This window comes from Geospiza fortis, unplaced genomic scaffold (assembly GCF_000277835.1).
Source record: "Geospiza fortis unplaced genomic scaffold, GeoFor_1.0 scaffold159, whole genome shotgun sequence".
NCBI lineage: Eukaryota > Metazoa > Chordata > Aves > Passeriformes > Thraupidae > Geospiza > Geospiza fortis.
This window is the reverse complement of record NW_005054563.1, coordinates 420,247-437,185: the sequence shown is the minus strand read 5'-3', so window position 1 is coordinate 437,185 and position 16,939 is coordinate 420,247. Positions and strand designations below refer to the sequence as shown.

At 36.5% G+C, this 16,939-nt stretch overlaps 1 protein-coding gene across 1 annotated transcript in view; it reads left to right on the top strand.

Annotated features, from left to right (window-relative positions):
• KDM6A (lysine demethylase 6A) overlaps positions 1 to 16,939 on the top strand; it is a 119,079-nt gene that overhangs the window by 4,579 nt on the left and 97,561 nt on the right. The window contains exon 2 of the mRNA XM_014310661.2: positions 7,309 to 7,358. The gene's annotated coding sequence lies outside the window, so the exon portion shown is untranslated. The remainder of the gene's footprint in view (positions 1 to 7,308; positions 7,359 to 16,939) is intronic.

Genomic DNA, 16,939 nt, shown 5'->3' with positions numbered 1-16,939 from the left:
TCCTGAAGAACTAGAATGAATTAAATAGCTTGAATGAGTCAAGGAAGAGATGACTGTTTCAAATAAGTGTGATATTTAGGTTTAAGGGGTTTTATTTTGTTGCTTGTAACTGGAACTAACTGGTAGAATTGGAGTTACTTCTATTTAGAGCTGTTTACAGAATCCTGAAGGTGAGATACATTTTGGGTGGTTTAATTTCAGTTGGTTTAAACCATTACGTGAAATTTCTGCAGGAAAAAGGATGCTTAGAACATTAAAATGTTCTTTATAAATTGTATGTATGTGGAGCAGAGGTTAGCAGTCGACAGTTTTATTATAAAATATACCAAGGCCATGTTTTTGACTGGTTGTCTGAAAATTTTCACTTTGGAAGGTGTTCTGAATAAACACTCAATTGTTAAAAGACCCTTTTGTGTAATGCGCTCTTGGAAGATTGTTGAACTTGATGAAAATCCATTGGGTTTCTTCACTGGTTTTCAGTATTTTAAGACTTTTCACAGAGTTCAAGATCAAAAGGATTTCTGGAATTGTAAATTTCTTGTCAAACTTGTATATCTTTCACATTTAATACTTGATGGGACAGTGGGCTTCACATCACTTTGCTGCTACAATAAATTTCCAGATGGGGATGTGGAGCTGTTAATAAAATTTCTTAGAGGACTATTTGATGATTTTTCTGTCTTAAATCTATGCTTGTATTGCTTTTGTGTGTCAGCGTTCATTCTGTGTTAAAAGGAAGACATGCTTTAGGCTTCTTTGATTGTCTCTTTGGTACTTTCAGTCAAAATCTCTGGAGGAAACAGAGAGCAGCATCTGCCTGAGGCCTTAAAACAAAAGACCTGAGTGGCATTTTGCTGCTCTCACTTCCATGGTTTTTTTTTTTTTGGTTATTACAGAATCATAGAATCATGGAAGTTGGAAAAGACTTTTATGATAAACTAGTCCAACCATTAACTCAGCACTTCCAAGGCCACCATTTAACCATGTCCCCCTACAACACATCTAAATGTCTTTTAAATAGCTCCAGGCATGGTTACTCCACCACTTCCTGGACAGCCTGTGCCAATGTCTGACAATCCTCTCACAAAGAAAATTTTCTAAATAGCCAGTCAGTGTCTCTCCTGGTGCGAATTGAGGCCATTTTGTTTGTCCTGTCAAGACTTGTTGCTTGGAAGCAGAGCCAGTTGACACCTCACCCCTACAGCTGCCTTCCAGGTACTTTGTAGAAGGCAGTGAGTTCCCTGATCACCTTTTCTTTCAGGCTAAACACTCCCAGCTCTCTCAGCTGCTCCTCATCAGGTTTGTTCTCCAGACCCTTCCCCAGCTCCATTGTCCATCTCTGAACATGCTCCAGAACCTCAATGTCCTGCTTGTCCTGTGGGGCCCCAAACTGGACGCAGGATTGGAGGTGTGACCTCACCAGTGCCCAGTAAAGGGGACAAGCACTGCCCTGGTCCTGCTGGCCACACCACTGGTGACACAGGCCAGGTGCCATTGGCCTCCTTGGCTCTCTGGCTCATGTTCATCCAGCTGGTGACCACCACTCCTTTTCCACCCGTCACTTTCCAGCCCCTTTTTCCCCAGCCTGGGAGGGTTGTTGTGACCCAAGTGCAGGACCCAGCACTTGGCCTGGTTGAACCTCAGCCCTCGATCCCCTTGTCCAGGTTGTTGATGAAGGTACCAAGCAGGAGTGACCCCACACTGAGCCCTGGGGAGCACACCTGGTGAGCAGCTGGATGTAATTCCATTTCCCACAACTCTCTCAGCCTGGCCATCCAGCCAATGTTTACCCAGCAAAGTCAATTCTTTTGGCTCAACCTTGGAATTTTCTCACCTTTTGATGTCTTTAATTTTATGGCAAAGCAGTTTTCACATTGCTAGGTTAAAACACCATGGTGGGTAAAACCTGCACTATATATAAGCTGTCTCTGCAGCCTGCATGTATCTCTTAGGTGTTTAATGAAGATTTATTTTTTTCCTGGAATCAGTCAGATTTAAATCAAGAGATGTGCTCTTTCCAAGCTTCCCTTGTGCAGTTCTTCAGCAGATTTTCTATTTTACTATTAGTTTCACATCAGATAAGCACTAAGAAATATTAGTGCTCATTTAAAAAACTAAATTAAAAATAATTGTGTTTGAGAAAACACATACTGTTTTACACAGACCAATACAGAACTTTGGTTTGGATTAAAGTTTTCTTTTCAGGGTATGTAGTCAAATTAAAGCTTGATGTTTCTAAGTTCAGTAAGCCAAAAATTTGTGTTAGTCACATTTAGCCTTGCAAGGTGCCACTAGATGGTGTTAGTATGTAGTTCGCTTTCTTCTTACTCAAGCACTAAAACACTCCAACTGCTCCATGTTTGTATCACTTTGAAGGCCTCTTAAGTTTTAAGGTGTCATAAAGTGAGTTTATTAGAGCAGATCATAAAAGCCATCCTCTGACTGCATGATTTACGATGAAATGTGCTAAAGGTGACAAGTGGGTGGTTGTCACTCAGTCTAGACATTTTTCCTCCCCGCTGTCACCTTCCTTGTTTGTTTAGGTCAAGTATGTAGATTCTGGGTACAAAGAGATATTGTCTTATCTTACTACTGAAACTAAGTTTTGTGAACATCCTATGAAGTTAAGTAGATGGAAAGAAAAATCCTGAAACCACATACATGTTAATTAAGTCAAATTTGTTTTTTATTCTCTGCAGGATACCGAGGAATCTTAAACAGGGAGGAATAAGGAGCAAGTGTTATCCATGTTCTGCTTCTGACATAGCCCTTGGTCCTATCATAGGAGAGGAAGGCAAACTCTTAGGGGGCACATAATAAAGTCTGTCAGGGTTAAAGTAACCATACATATTGCAAAGGGGGTAGTTCTGGGTGACAAAATACCTGTGAGAGGAAACCAGTAAACTCCAAGTGTGTGAACTCATTGAGGGTCAGCTCTGCATGAGGTGTCTGAGGTTTACAGACAGATTCTGAAGAGAGTTTGAGCTCAGGAGGATTCTCACTGTTCAATGGTAGCAATTCTGTTAGAAAGGTGGTGTTTTGCTTTTCAGAGCTATTTCAGGTAAACATTTTATTTTCACCTAGCAATATAGCTGATGGTGATTGACTTGAAAAGCTGTGTATAGCTTTGGGGTATACCTGTCCCCTCCTCTGGGGAGGATGGTAAATGTTGGATCTGCCACTCACAGGGTTTTCAGGAATATGATCACAAGGATTAACTGTTAGAAAAATAATATACATGGCCAGGTTTTGGAGAGAGGTGTTCATAGGAAGAGCATCAACTAATAAAGAAATTAAATAAAGGACAGAAGGAGGGAAATAGGTAACTGAACACTTCTTTTAGTAATTGTTGAGTATTTTTTTGGTGTCTGAATGTGGTCTGTCAGTTCTGTGCTTTTAAAAGCTTTCTGTGATTGACTACAAAAAGTAGTTGAGGATGAGGCAAGAGGCATTGTCCTGCTGTTGATGCTCTGTCCTGTTCTTTGAGTCCAGACATGCATTTTCTGGATGTTTGTGCGTGTTTCACATGCAGGGAAAAAAGAAGTTTTTATGTCCTTTATTGTCTTTATACAATTCCATATGTGTAAGAATTTCAGTGGCAAAGTTTTAAATTGAAAAAGCTCAATAGTGAGTTCCTAATCAAAAGATTGTCTGCAGAATCCTGGTGTGCCTAGGAGTGATTTCAAAGCACTCATTTTATAATGTTTAAGACAGACATCATAACTGAAATGGGATAATTCACTTGAATGTGTAAAAATGAGAGTTGACCCTGTGTTGGAAGAGGGGCAGTAGTTGATAGAATCTTTTTGTGAGAAAAATTGTCTCACTTTGGAATGACCAATCTTGGATGAAAAGTAAAGGTGCAAAATGATATTTCAGCCTTTAGTGTTAGGATTTTTTTTTTGTTGTTCATTTTTGTTTGTTCTTGGTTTTGTTGTTTTTTTTTTTTTAATACTACTAATGTGCTGCGTGACCCAAGTAACTGGGATTTTTTTGCTTTTGAATAAACAAGGGAATATCATCCTAGAGTCAGAATCAGAACATTGATAAAGCACACCCCCTGTTGCAGATAGGGCCTTGTATAAATTTCTTGTGGCTCTGCAGATTCAGTTGCTCTTTTCTTTCTTATTTTAAAGTTTGTATTTTGAGGGATTTACACGTATTTCCTATCAATACAAAAGTTAATTTAAGGGAGAAGTTGCTTGTAGTTCTACAATAGAGGTTTTAGATAAGGTACTAATTTCTACACCATAAAATTTAGAATAAATATATGCTTATGGGTGACTCACTCAGGGACTATGAAATATAATAGGGTTCAAAATTTATGGTTCATGTTTTCCTTTATATCTACGTTGGTTCAGTTTTTCAAAAATCTTGCTTTCATAATTTGATTTCTGGCATCTCATATGCAAGATTCTTCTTAGGGTTATGCTTGATCAGGAGTATTTCGTATGGGTTCTGTCAAAAGGAACATTTTCTTGAATCCTTTTTTTTCTGTTTTTCTGTTCCTTTAATCCTTTTCAGCAGAACTTGAGTGCTCATGGAGCAGATATTTAGTGTAATTGTGCAAGGGGCTGAAATCAGATTTCAGAGGTAACTTACTATAAGCTGAGCACTTGATAATACTGAAATTATGCATGGTGACACTTTTTAGTTGTCTGACTTTCCTGAGGAGGAAAGGGACATTTAGCTCTGGCTTAATGGAACCCTCCATGATTCATCCTTTTTTAGAAGAACTCTGGGAATTTTAGCATTTCATGTGCAAGAAGTAGAAAAGGAATACTGTTAGCTTAGAACGGGCTGGATGCCTGGCTGTTTCTGAGGCCAGCAGGAGGATTGGACACTTCAGACACTGAGGAGGACTTAAGTGTCCTCTTTGTTCCTCTGGAAGAGAAATGTGGCTCCTTAGAATGGAGGCCTCATCGTCTTATCATGTAAATATAAATAGATTTCAGCAGTCCACGCTTCCCATGTGCTTGTTTTTAATTGTAACTGAGCTTGGCACATTAAATGATCACTTCAGCTGTTCCTGTGGGAAGTTGCTGAACTTTATTGAAGAATGGAAGAGTTGGAAAAGAAAATCACAGCCAAACATCCTTTTTCTTAAAGAAAACTGGTAGAATGTCATGGAGCAAAGACTCCTTTCTGTAATAACTTCCCTCCATGTTAAATGGAGGTGTTAGGATTTTTCAGAGCAAGTTTCTTCTTGCTTTCTTTTTTTCCTATTCTTTCTCTTTAAGGTATTCTGATTATTTATGTAGTTTTTAATACTGTTGACATTTTATAAACTTACTAGCAGTGCCTAAACTGCTATAGGTAAGCACATTCCGCCTCTCCTTTTTAATGGATAAGCTCATGTGGGTAATTCGTGGATTTTTTAACAGCTATGGTGAAAATGTTATCCCTTTTATTTTTCCAGTATAATTCTTAGCATTCTATTTGATGTTCTTTTCATCTTTTTATCCATATCCCCTGTATAGTTCACTGCAGTATTTGTTTTTTAAAAAAAAATTTTTGAAGAGGTTCTCAGTTTCTTGAATGTTGCACAATATGGTGCTGTTGACCTGAGTATTTGAAATATACTTTAACCCTTAAAATTGGGATAGATACTGCTTGAGTAAAAGGAAAAACCTCCTTTTATTTGTGATGTGATGCATTACAAAACTGTTTCATAGAGCATGTACTTGTTCCTGTTGGGAAAAGCAAAGTCATTACCGTGTTCAGAAGATAATTATTCCTTTTTGTTGAAAACTTATTAATGATATCTAGGAGAAGTTGAATCTAAAAGGGCCTTTGGAGAGGAGTAGGATGTTATTTTGTCTTACTGTGAAAATCCTTTAAAACATAATGGCAGAATGTGACTAAAATATGCTTAATTTTAACATTCTTCAACTTATATTGTTAGACTGAAGTCTTCAGTCTAAGATTCTTGTACCAGTTTTTTTCGGGGGGTAGGGGTGGGGGAGTGTTGGAGGAGGAATTGTGTTCTTAAATTGTGAAAGACTTAGATTAGATTAAGTGATTTTGTTTGTCTGAGTTACATTGTTTTAAATACATTGCATGTTAATAATGTGTGATCAATGAATCTTCTAAGTTCATTTTTCTAGTCTGAGCATCTGAATAAACCACAGTTTAGAACATCAAAATTAGAAATTGGTCTTACAAGCATTTTAGTGGCGAGGGGCACCTCATGGACACGGATCAGCATGTTTTGTTTACAGATAAAGGTTGTGAGTCTCCATAGACAGAGGAGTGCACAGGTTCTATGTCTTTACCATGATGTGTATGCTCTTATTTCATTTAAGCACAAGAACTTTGGTCAAGTTACAAAAATGAATATCCAAGACAGGCATTGAAGGGTGATAACATTTGTGGACATGATTTATCCATGGTGCTTGCAGGAAATGAAGCTGCACCTAAACTACACATTGTTGTTCTTGTGTCTTAATATGTTTAGTGCTTATGGTTTTCCAAAGCTGGAGTTGTCTTCTTTGGTTGTTTAGTTTCCACACATTGTGTATTTTAATCTTAGGGAGCAAACACTTGAAAAATCAGTATCTTGGTGTTACTGCAGTGAATCTTGACTTAAAATGCTTCATTTTTGATGGTTCCTAATGCTGTGCTTTTAGGAAAAAGCAAAGCCTGTTTGTGTTCTAGTCCGAGGTGGCCTGTTAGCCCAAGGGCAAGATGAATCAACCAGAATTTTTAGTAAGGAAGAGGGATGCAGGAGTGGTGATTGGAGAAATTGGTTGCTAAGTAGAGCTAATATTCTATTGAACAGAGCTGTTCTTAGCACTGATTTCCAGGTTAGTCTTGGCCGTGACTGTGGAATAAAATGTAAGCTTTTATTCTTTTTTCTGCTTGCTTTTGTTTCTCAGAATGAAAGGCCATGTGAAATTGATTTCTCTTTGTATGTCCCTCCTCACCAGTTCTTCAGAAATTACAGGGCATCAGGGAGCGTGGTAAATGAGCTACATGATTAAATTTTTAAATCTTAGAACAGCTTTGTCCGGGATGAAAATCCCAAAATTTCAAATTATTTCTTTGTTATAGGTTTTCTTTAAAATATTGCTTGATTTACATTTGTAAGATTAATAATAAATATACTTCTGGGTTGACATTTCATAAAACAAAATTATAATCTCAAGGAATGCATTGCCCACAACAGTGTACTTACCATGGCAGTGTTACTTTTATTAAACCATTTATCATTTTAATGTTGTGTATTCTGACTCTTAAGGATTTTTATCTTTTTCTTCAAAGAAAATGAAACAAAACAAATTGAACATTCATTTTTCTTTCCTACAGCATTATCTGCATACCAGAGGTACTACAGTTTACAATCTGACTACTGGAAGGTCTGTATATGCTTTTTTTTTTTTTTTTAATTTTAAAATGTGTTGCTGTAAATGTTCAATTTTTTGAAGTAGATTCTGTTCAATATAAGTTTGGATTATCTACCTGCAATGACTTTTTGGCACATAAATTGAGTCTTAATGTAAATGTTCACCTATATGTGCAATTCATTATAAATTTCAGTATAAGTAAGTCTTCAAGTCATGTGTTGAAAAGGCAGCTCAATTAAGATGACAGGTTTAAAATATTTTTTGTTACCATCATTATCCATTATTTATGTAGCACAGATATTTGGGTGTGTGTTTGGAGAGCAGCAGAGCCACTTGAAAGCTGCTGTGCAGGCATTGGACTGGGAATAGGAAAAATGTTCTTAGGTTGCTTTTTGTTTCCACAGACACCAAATTCTTTCAAGTCCTTTTCAGTATTTTAAATAACACTTTTACGTCAGACAGGAGCAGATCCTGTTGGTGTAGTTGTCTTGTCTGTAAGTAGAGGGATTGTGTCTGTAAGTAGAGGTATCATGACTTCAGATGAATAAAATTGAAAAAATTCTTACAATGGCATTGTCAGAAGTTGTCAGCATTGGTGTATTGTCACATGAAATAGTTTGAAGCTCCTGGTTGAGAGAGAGGTGCAGGAGAGCATGGAACACATTAGGTATTTGTGTGGTCTTGAGCAGCTGTTTTCCTTAGAAATGTGGATAAATGCATCTTTCAGATAGGGAGGGCTCATGAAGAGCTCTTGGTACCACATAGAGATGGCATTAGAGAAACATTTTGTGTGTTCTTTGCATTTATAGGGACTGTAACAATGCTCTGAAAAACACTGTGGCAGCTTCTCCCATTTGGGCACAGGATGGGGAGAAAGGCAGGGTAAATTAACGGTGGAAGAGTGAACTAGAGTGAGTGTTTTATAGCAGAAAAAGGAGAGCTCCAGTTGGAGGATGCTAGGGACATTTTTGGTATTGTCTTGTAAAGCCCCTGCTCCAGCAGGAGTTATGCAAGAGCCATATTTCACTGAGCCATTTTGGAATTGAAGGAGTTTTTCCAGAAATAACCCCTGCAGTTTTAAAATTACAATAAAAACATGAATCTATTCTTCTTACGTGTTCTTGGAGAGCTGCTTTAAAGATTGCTGTAAATAAGTGTTGAAATCAATCAATTAATTAAAAATCAATTGTAATAGTTTCTGTTGTTTTTACTCTTTCACATTAAGCATCTCAGAATAGTTTATGACTGGAATTGTTTTTTCTGGTTTTTATTCCAATGACTCGTTACTAAAATAAATGTTAAGTGATTACTACGTAATTTCCCCTGCATTTTCAGAGTTCAGGGTGGAATGTAAATGATTATATGTATTTTTAAAGGTGTAGGTTGTTTTCAGTGTGGCTCAGACTATTGTCTGCAATTAAAATAAATATAAACTCTGACTGTTTTGCAGTTTCATCTCAAGAGCACTGATGGCAATAAAATTTCTGTTTCTATACAATGTGTGGTATTTTAACACACCTTTTTCTTGTATATATCTCCAGAAATTTACCATGCAGGGATTAGTTTGAACAGTTCCAGTTGCAAACATGAGAGCGTTGCTTGCAGTTGACAAAACAATATTTTGAGATCTGCAAATTAAAAATCCAACCCAAGAAGAAGAAGAAGAAACAAAAAAACAGTAATTTTTCTTCTTTTCTTGGCCTCTCCTGGGAAGGATCTCATTGTGAGCTTCCTTAAAAATATGTAGCCCAAAGTGGTTCTTTGCCTATAATCTTGGGAGATCTTGTTAATTTTGGTATTCATGAAAAAGAGCCTGAAAAAGTCCAAAACCATTTTTCAGCTAATAACTTTTTTACTGAAAGTGGTAAAAATCACAGGTGGATCATATTTCATCTTATTAATGGATGATGAAGCTATTCTGGAGTTGGCAGTGGGAAGCTGCCTGGATTGGGTGTAGAGAAAGACCTTCCCCTCCTCCCTCCAGCTGAGAGGATTTATTGTTTCTTGTCATCCTTAATGCCCTGTATCTGTAAGAAACCATTTAGTCAGGAATAGCAAGTTTATGGTGTATTTTTGGTCACACTTTTATGCTGTTTTATTCTACTTTGTGATTTTTTTTCTTCCCAAAGAGATACAGATGGCAAAAAATTCAGTCAAATTTCCTTATTTTAGTGTTGTGGAATTTTTAAAAAGTTTTTTTTTTTTATTTTTTTAGTTTTTACAGTGCTGGATGTCATCAGTTAAGTTGTTGGAATTTGTGATAGTAAAGGAAGGAAGAAGAGAGAAGGGTGTGAAGGAAGGGTGGTATTTGTGAGCTGTGAGGGGAGCTGCCTTGAGAGATCTGGGAAACTGAAGAGTGCTGAATCACATGAAGGTTATTATATAAGGCAGGGCTGAAGGCAGACAGGAGCAGCCTTATAAACTTGGGCATTTTATCTGAAATTACATTTTATCTGTCGTGCAGTGCAAATTTAAGTGGTTGAAATAAGTATCCTCTATGTGCTCTGTTTTTTAAAGAGGGAACTTACAGAAGAATTGTGAGAGTTTTCAGATTGCTTTGGGTGTAGTTTGGACTCCTTTTATAAAGTATTTTTGCTCTCTGTTACTTTGGATTTTTAGAGTTGCATGGGGTTGGTCATTGAGCGTTATTTTCATGCATTGTTCATTTAATGATATACAGTCTATATTTCCTTTCATGAAAAAGGCATTTTACATTTTTTTGTTTCCCCATAGATTTTTCTGATGGTCTGAATTTTCATAGATTTTTCTGATGGTCTGTTCTGAAGCACCTGGGTTGTTTTCTGTCAGAATTTGATGCATGGGTTGTTTTGTTGCTATTATAGTAAGCCTTGTGTTGATCGTGTGGAACAAAAAGAGAAGGAAAAAACACTTTATAAAATATATTCTGGATATATACTCTAGTGACAGGAGTGAAGGTGGAAGGTTATGAAGATGCTGTATTTTGCCATTTAGCAGATCAATACTCCCTCTGTGCTGATGAGATATTATTTCCTTTCAAAGAACTATCTGTATGGATAGTTTTGAAGGTGTTGGGTTGCATTATGCCGTGTATTCCTAAGTAGAGCATTTTTTGCTGTAATCTTTGGGTACTCACAGATCAGTGTAAAATGTCCTGCAAAATAATGGAGTTTCTGCAATTTTTGACTACAAAGACACTGTGCTACCTCAACTCAGCATTTAAAAAAAATTGACTTGAAATTATTTGACTTGAAATATCTCAACTTGCATACAAGCCGATCTGACTTTCATTCTTGCATGCAAGTAGTTCTCTCAATGTTTCGTATGTGCCTATGCTAAAATGCTAAAATAAATCTCCCTTCTGTGCAATGAACTTCATTCTGATTTCCTTTTAAAACTCCCCTGTGTCAACGTGTTGGGGGAGGTGAGGAGGACTGTGGGGGATGAACGGATACAAAGGGCAGTTCAGGAGAGCGGAGACAACAGCTAGAACTGCAATTTGTAGATGTTGATGCTCCTGGGAAAAATAAAGATATCAAGTGTAAATGTCTGCCATGATTATCAGTTTTGACATATTCTGAGGAGGCAGGATTAGAAGCTCAGCAAGGAGTAAGATATTCCTGATCTTATCCAAACATGATGGCAGATATCTGGCACCTGTAGGAAGTTATTTTAATCATCTTGTGGTTGTATTATAATGGACTTGATCATACTGAACTCTTTTATATAATACTTGAGTTTTGTTAGGGCTGTCCTAGAGAAACTCCATTGCATGAGTGAATTGAGTGTAAGTGTATAAACATCTGGATCTGTTGCACTGACATAGTTGTCCAGGGCAGGAGAGACCCAAAAACCCTGTTCCACGGATTTGGGGCTCCAAGAGGCATCACTAGAATGGTTCCTGGGAGAGTTCCTGAGAGAAGAGCCTGGTTATCCAGTATTCAGATTAGATCTCTGCTTAGACATGGCACTGCTGCTGCAGCCCTTGTCTGGTTTGATAATCTTGATTAAAGATTTGTGACCTTTGTACGTAGGTCAGTGTTCACAAATTGTCAGTTAGGAATTGTGTGCCTGCAGTTGTGGCAGCACAGTTTGAATAAATAAAACCTTTTGGTACAGCTATGTTAGGGAGCAGAAAATTCCTTTATGCCGATTCTCTGAAGTGTTTGAATGTGTTAGGGACATCTCTGCTTGGGGAAGGAACATGAAGATTTCTAGACACAAATCCCAGGGGATTGTGGATAAGTTATGAGGAACATGGCAACAGCCCTGCTGAAGTCCATTCTTCTGTGTTAATTCATCAAAGACTAGCCTGGTTAAAGTATTAAGTAAATCCTGCTGGTTTAAGTATTTTTAAGAAAAAAGTGTGTTTTATCAGAGTAATAGAGAGTATGCAGGTACTTGAACATTTCTCTTCACATGTGAATAAATTGAAGGATTGACAAGGCACAGAATTTAGAAATGCATCTTAAAATGTTGGACGTTCCTGTGAAAATGACTTACTTCTTTTTCAAGGTAGGCTTTACTTTGGAATAGGATGCTAGACCTTGGATTGAGGGTGCCTGAGAAAGAAAAGAGACCTCAATTTATTCAGCTACACTTAAGTGTAGTATCTCTTTATCAAGCAGTGCTTGGAGTGGATCAGTCAGGAAGTCTGAATGTTCCTTGAAATGTTTAAGGAACACTTAATTAGTGAGTTACATCCTCCAACATGAATTCAGATATAGAATTCTTGTTAGCTGTTGACTTTTGTTGGAAAGTTGCCTAGAAGGAAAGTAAATCTGTCAGGAACTCGTTATCATTTTATGAAAATGGCCTTAATCACCCTTCTCTTTAATAAAGATTTCATTTATGTGGACAAGGTGAAAACATCAAAGAGGTTTGGTAAACCCCAGGAAGGGTTTTCAAAGACTTAATTCTGTGTTACAAATGCAAATGTGGTGCAAACTGAACTTACAGTTGCAAGGCTATACTGTAGAACACTGAATGGTTGTGTTAAGAAAAAATAGAGAAATTGAAGAGAGGGAAGTAAATCCCATCATTTTGCAGCAGGGTGAGGTGTTAGTTTAGTTCTGGAAAGCACCTGTTTGGTACTCCCCTACCTGTGTTTACTGGACAATAGAATAAATTGCTGTCTAAATTTTTACCTTTTTTCATATTTATTTCTTAAATTATTCTTGAAAATAAAATTCTGTCTATATATACAAATGTGAGAATTTCCCCTCACTTTTCTCAGGTAATCTTTATAAAACAGAGAAGAATCCAAAACCGTACAAAGAAAAAAAACCTCCAAAAACCACACCAGAAAAACAAACAAAAAACCAAAATCCCCCGACCTGAAATTCTCTTCAGAAAGCCAAATGCCAAAGGAAAATTCAGTTGTGTATGTGGGTGCTAATCATGGAAGAGGGATATGATCTCAGTCTGTGCTGTTGTTAGTTTGTTGCAGAAAGCAATTTTATAACACTCCTTTTTATGCTGATCTGAAGCATATTTGAGTGCCAGGTAGTATTTTAAAATGCTGTTCTATAATTAGAGCTATGTAGAAATTTCTCAAGCTTATGGCTAAAACCCTTGTAATTAGTAGAAAGTCTTTTTTGTTCCAAAGAGCTAAAGTAACTAAAGACCACGGATGTTAGTTTTTAAGTGTGACCTGTTGCTTGTTTTAATTGTTTCATGCAGCTTTTTTTCCATCCCTCTACTTTTTTTCCATTTTGTTAGGTGAAATGGCTTTTTTTTTGGTATGCTTCCTTAATGCTGTAAAATAGGAAAATAATTAAAAAAACATTATTCTTTAATTTTGCCTGTTTTGCTGTCTCTTTTTCTCCAGACTGTAAGTCTGTTTCTCCCTTTATAAACAGTTGGACAAAAAGCAATTACTAGACATACTGATAACAGCGAATAAGAGAACATTTTGCACCTTGGACATCCTTTAGAAGACAGCAATTTTCCACTTCATTGACTCACAACTGTTTTATTTTCTGTAGTAAACTCAAAAAACCAAGTAGTTTTTTAAACAGAATTCATCAAAAATTTCATTATTTTTTAATTAGATATAAATGCTTGGATTAATTGAAACAATGCAGTTGTATAGGATCAGTAGAAATTGCTGGAACAGACACTCTCCTGGAACAAAAATTGGAGAAGTAGGATGATTTGTTAACACTGCTTTTTATTCAAGCTCTTAGTTTTTTGAAACTTTTATTTTAAAGAAAACTGTGATTCTGTATAAGGAGATAAATTTCCCCTTAAGGGTCCTCAGAGAACAACATTTTACAATTACACAAAAAGGCTTTAATATAAATTATTGCCCCATAGCAACACAGGGTACCTACAGAAAAAGCAAAAAGAAAAAATCTGTTTGATCAGAGGATGCTTAATCAGAGAAATGTTGAGAAAAACTGATCAGGAAAGCAAGTTTCAAAAATTCTCACTGAAGCTGAAGTTTGCTGAGATGAAGATATTGCAAAAGGAACTGGCAGATACAGCAGTGACCTACACATGAATACATTAAAAACCTGCAATTCAGGATGTATTTGCAAATCAAAATGACAGGGTAGGAATAGAATAAATAGAAAGAGGAAATAGAGATTCAGAAAGTGAAAAATAAAATCAGGAATTAAATAAATATTCAGTGCCTCTGTGAAGCATGGAGATATTAATAATACCTTCTATATACTCTTTAATTCTGCCTGACAATATAATGGTTGTCAGTGAAGCACATGGGATTCTGTACCACCCCTCACTTTTCTCTAAAACAGGTTTTTGGATTTCAGTCCTTTGACTTGAAGGATCTTGATGAAGACATTCTGGTTATGTTCTGAGAAGGTATAAAATACAACTGAAAAATAATACTTTCAAGACTTCTGCTGTAGACTGAGAGAGATAAGCATGATGACGTTATGTGTTATGGAAAAGAAAATGAAAAACAGAGATAATTTTGTCCTGATTTTTAGATGCTGATGAGAGTGGATCGACATAATGGAGATAAAAAGCATTTTTATGGGATTTAATGGGGATAAGCATTTTCCAGGAGACTGTTGGGGAAAGCAGTCTGGGAATAGTCTGAGTCTGATACTGTGTGATAATACAGGATGGGAAGTGATTGTGTCCATAAAAAGAAAAAAGGAGGGGGAAGGTTGAGGAGAGAAAAATCTGTAAGGCCAAGTGAGATTGAACAAATAATATGAGGAAGAGGAAAATGTGTCAAGAAGGAAGAATGGCAGGATGTGGGGGAAGGAAAATTCTGGCTTTGCTGAGAATTAGAATGAAAAGAAAATGAGAAAAGAAAACTCAAACTTTAGGGCTAACAGCATATGGGGAAAAGGGAGGAAGGTATATATAGAATAATATCAGAGTGGATTGTCAGAGATCTGAACTGAGACTTTTGCCAGTTTTCTCCCTAACCATGACCTCTGTGTTGTAAATTCAGCAGGCACACTGGGAAAGATTACAAATTAAAAAAGAAAAAAAAAAGAGAGAAGAAAAATCCAAGGAAGATATTTAAGTATTCAGGTGAAGAGTCCTGTATAATTTTCCATCAAAGGGTCTGAGTGGCCTCTGTTTTGAGGAAGGATTAAGAAAGTAGAGTGTGAAGCACTTAGGATCCCCCAGGGAGCTAAATAAACAGATAATAAAAATCAGGGATGTTTAGGGTGGAGCAAAAGTAACAGGGCTTCAGCTGGTAGAGCTGAGCTTTGTGCCCTGACCTTGCTGGAGATCCCCTGGCAAGGGGAAGAGTGACTTAAGATGACTGAGACTCCACTCTCAGTAATTAAACAACAAAGATTTGTTATGTGTGTAGCTGTTACTGCAGATGGTGATAACTTCACAATTTACTGCCACAAAATAAAGGGGTTTACAGTAATAAAGGATGTGGCAAGTGCACAAAGTCTTTTACTGAAATGCTGATGGAAAATAAAAGAGAGAATATTTTCCATAATAATTAGGTTTTGGGGATGCAGTGGATGAGAGCAGTTCTGGTGAAAACTTAACTTTGATCCCGAGACAAACTGGCAAAACAAAAAGTGGGAAAATGAAATGCAGCAGATACAGCATCATCCTAGTAACAGATTTTAAAAGATTATTGATACATTTAGATCATGAGCTTGTCCCTTTAGTATGTCGTGGTGGATGGAAATGGCATTTTAGAAGATACTGGAAAAGACAGAGAAGTTGTTAAAAGATGAAGACCCAAGAGAAATTTGGAGTATGAAGACTAAATGAAGGGCTAAATTTGTGAATTGTGCATGTTATAATCTCTTTTGTTTATTGAAATGCTTGGTAGCTTTGGTAACAGTGTAAATGGGGTTATGTCAGCAAACCCATAGCTGTAATCAGTTAGTATGATTAATCTGTGACATGAAAAAATTGGGATTTTTAAATCTAAACTGTGTTTATCAAGACTGGGATTCTGTCTCTTAATGGTAGAAGGTATATGCCTTCAAAATACTTCAGAAAAATTTATTAATAAATAAAAGGAAATGCTGGAATGCTGGAAAGGTAATGAGATTGTGTTGCCAATAACACTTGGTTGTAAATACACAAAAAATAGAGCAAATTAATAACTGTATTTGGGCTTAAGAGAAAAACATTTTAGTGTTGCATGCTAAAAATAAATGTAATTTTTTCAAAGTCAGTAAAGCAGACAAGTTGAAAGAACTGTCTTTTTTTTTCTTTTTTATAAAACACGTTGTTAAATTAATGCCAGCAAGAAAGATTAAGATGGAAATGTGTTGTTATTTCATGCTGCTTAATTAGAGGAAAGCACAGCTGATTTCTTGTTTAGAAAAGAACATATGTTCATCCAGGTATTTCTTAAGGAATAATGAATCTTAAAAGTCATAGATTGGGGTTTTGTGCAGTGTGGGGGAGGTGTGGGTATGTGTGTGTCTGAAATTCTGTCCCTCTTGCAGCTAAAACACAGAATTCTTAGGTAATCCCATCAAAATACGGCAATTGTTAATACAGACAAATAATGCACCATGTCCAATTTTGTGTACAGGAAAACTGTACAAGGATCTGATAATGAACTCTTGCTAGATGAATTATGTAATGAAATTATGACAAGAGGGTGTCTTCCCTCTCCTTGAAAGGTATCCAGACAAGGTGTAAAATCTTAAAAGGCTATGACTGGCGAATTTAATAAATTTTGACATGTTGTCTTCGACCTCATGATAAATTTGATTAATTAGCTTTTTAAAATGTCTCTTTCTATTAACTGTCATCACACAAAACAAAGGAATCCCCCTCTGCACGTAATTCACATGCACCTGTTTGGGTCCCAACAAGCTTTAGATGTTTTTAGGGAGCACTCATGTTACTCTGTGTTGAGAAATATTTTGAATTTGTCCTGAATTAGAAAAAAGATATTATTTCAATGTCTGCAGTTCTGATTTTTTTTTAGTGTGCATTCATTCATTAAGCTACTCATCCCTTTAATCAATGGATTTATAAGAACTCTGAAATATCTAATATACTGAAAATGTTAAAGAGAAAAGAATGTGTTTTAGGGAAAAATTTGCTGGTGTCAGGAGGAGGAGGAAGCAAGACAGAATCTCAGAGGGAACACTCTCCCCTCACCCTGGAAATGGCATTTGTTTCCAGACAGTGTT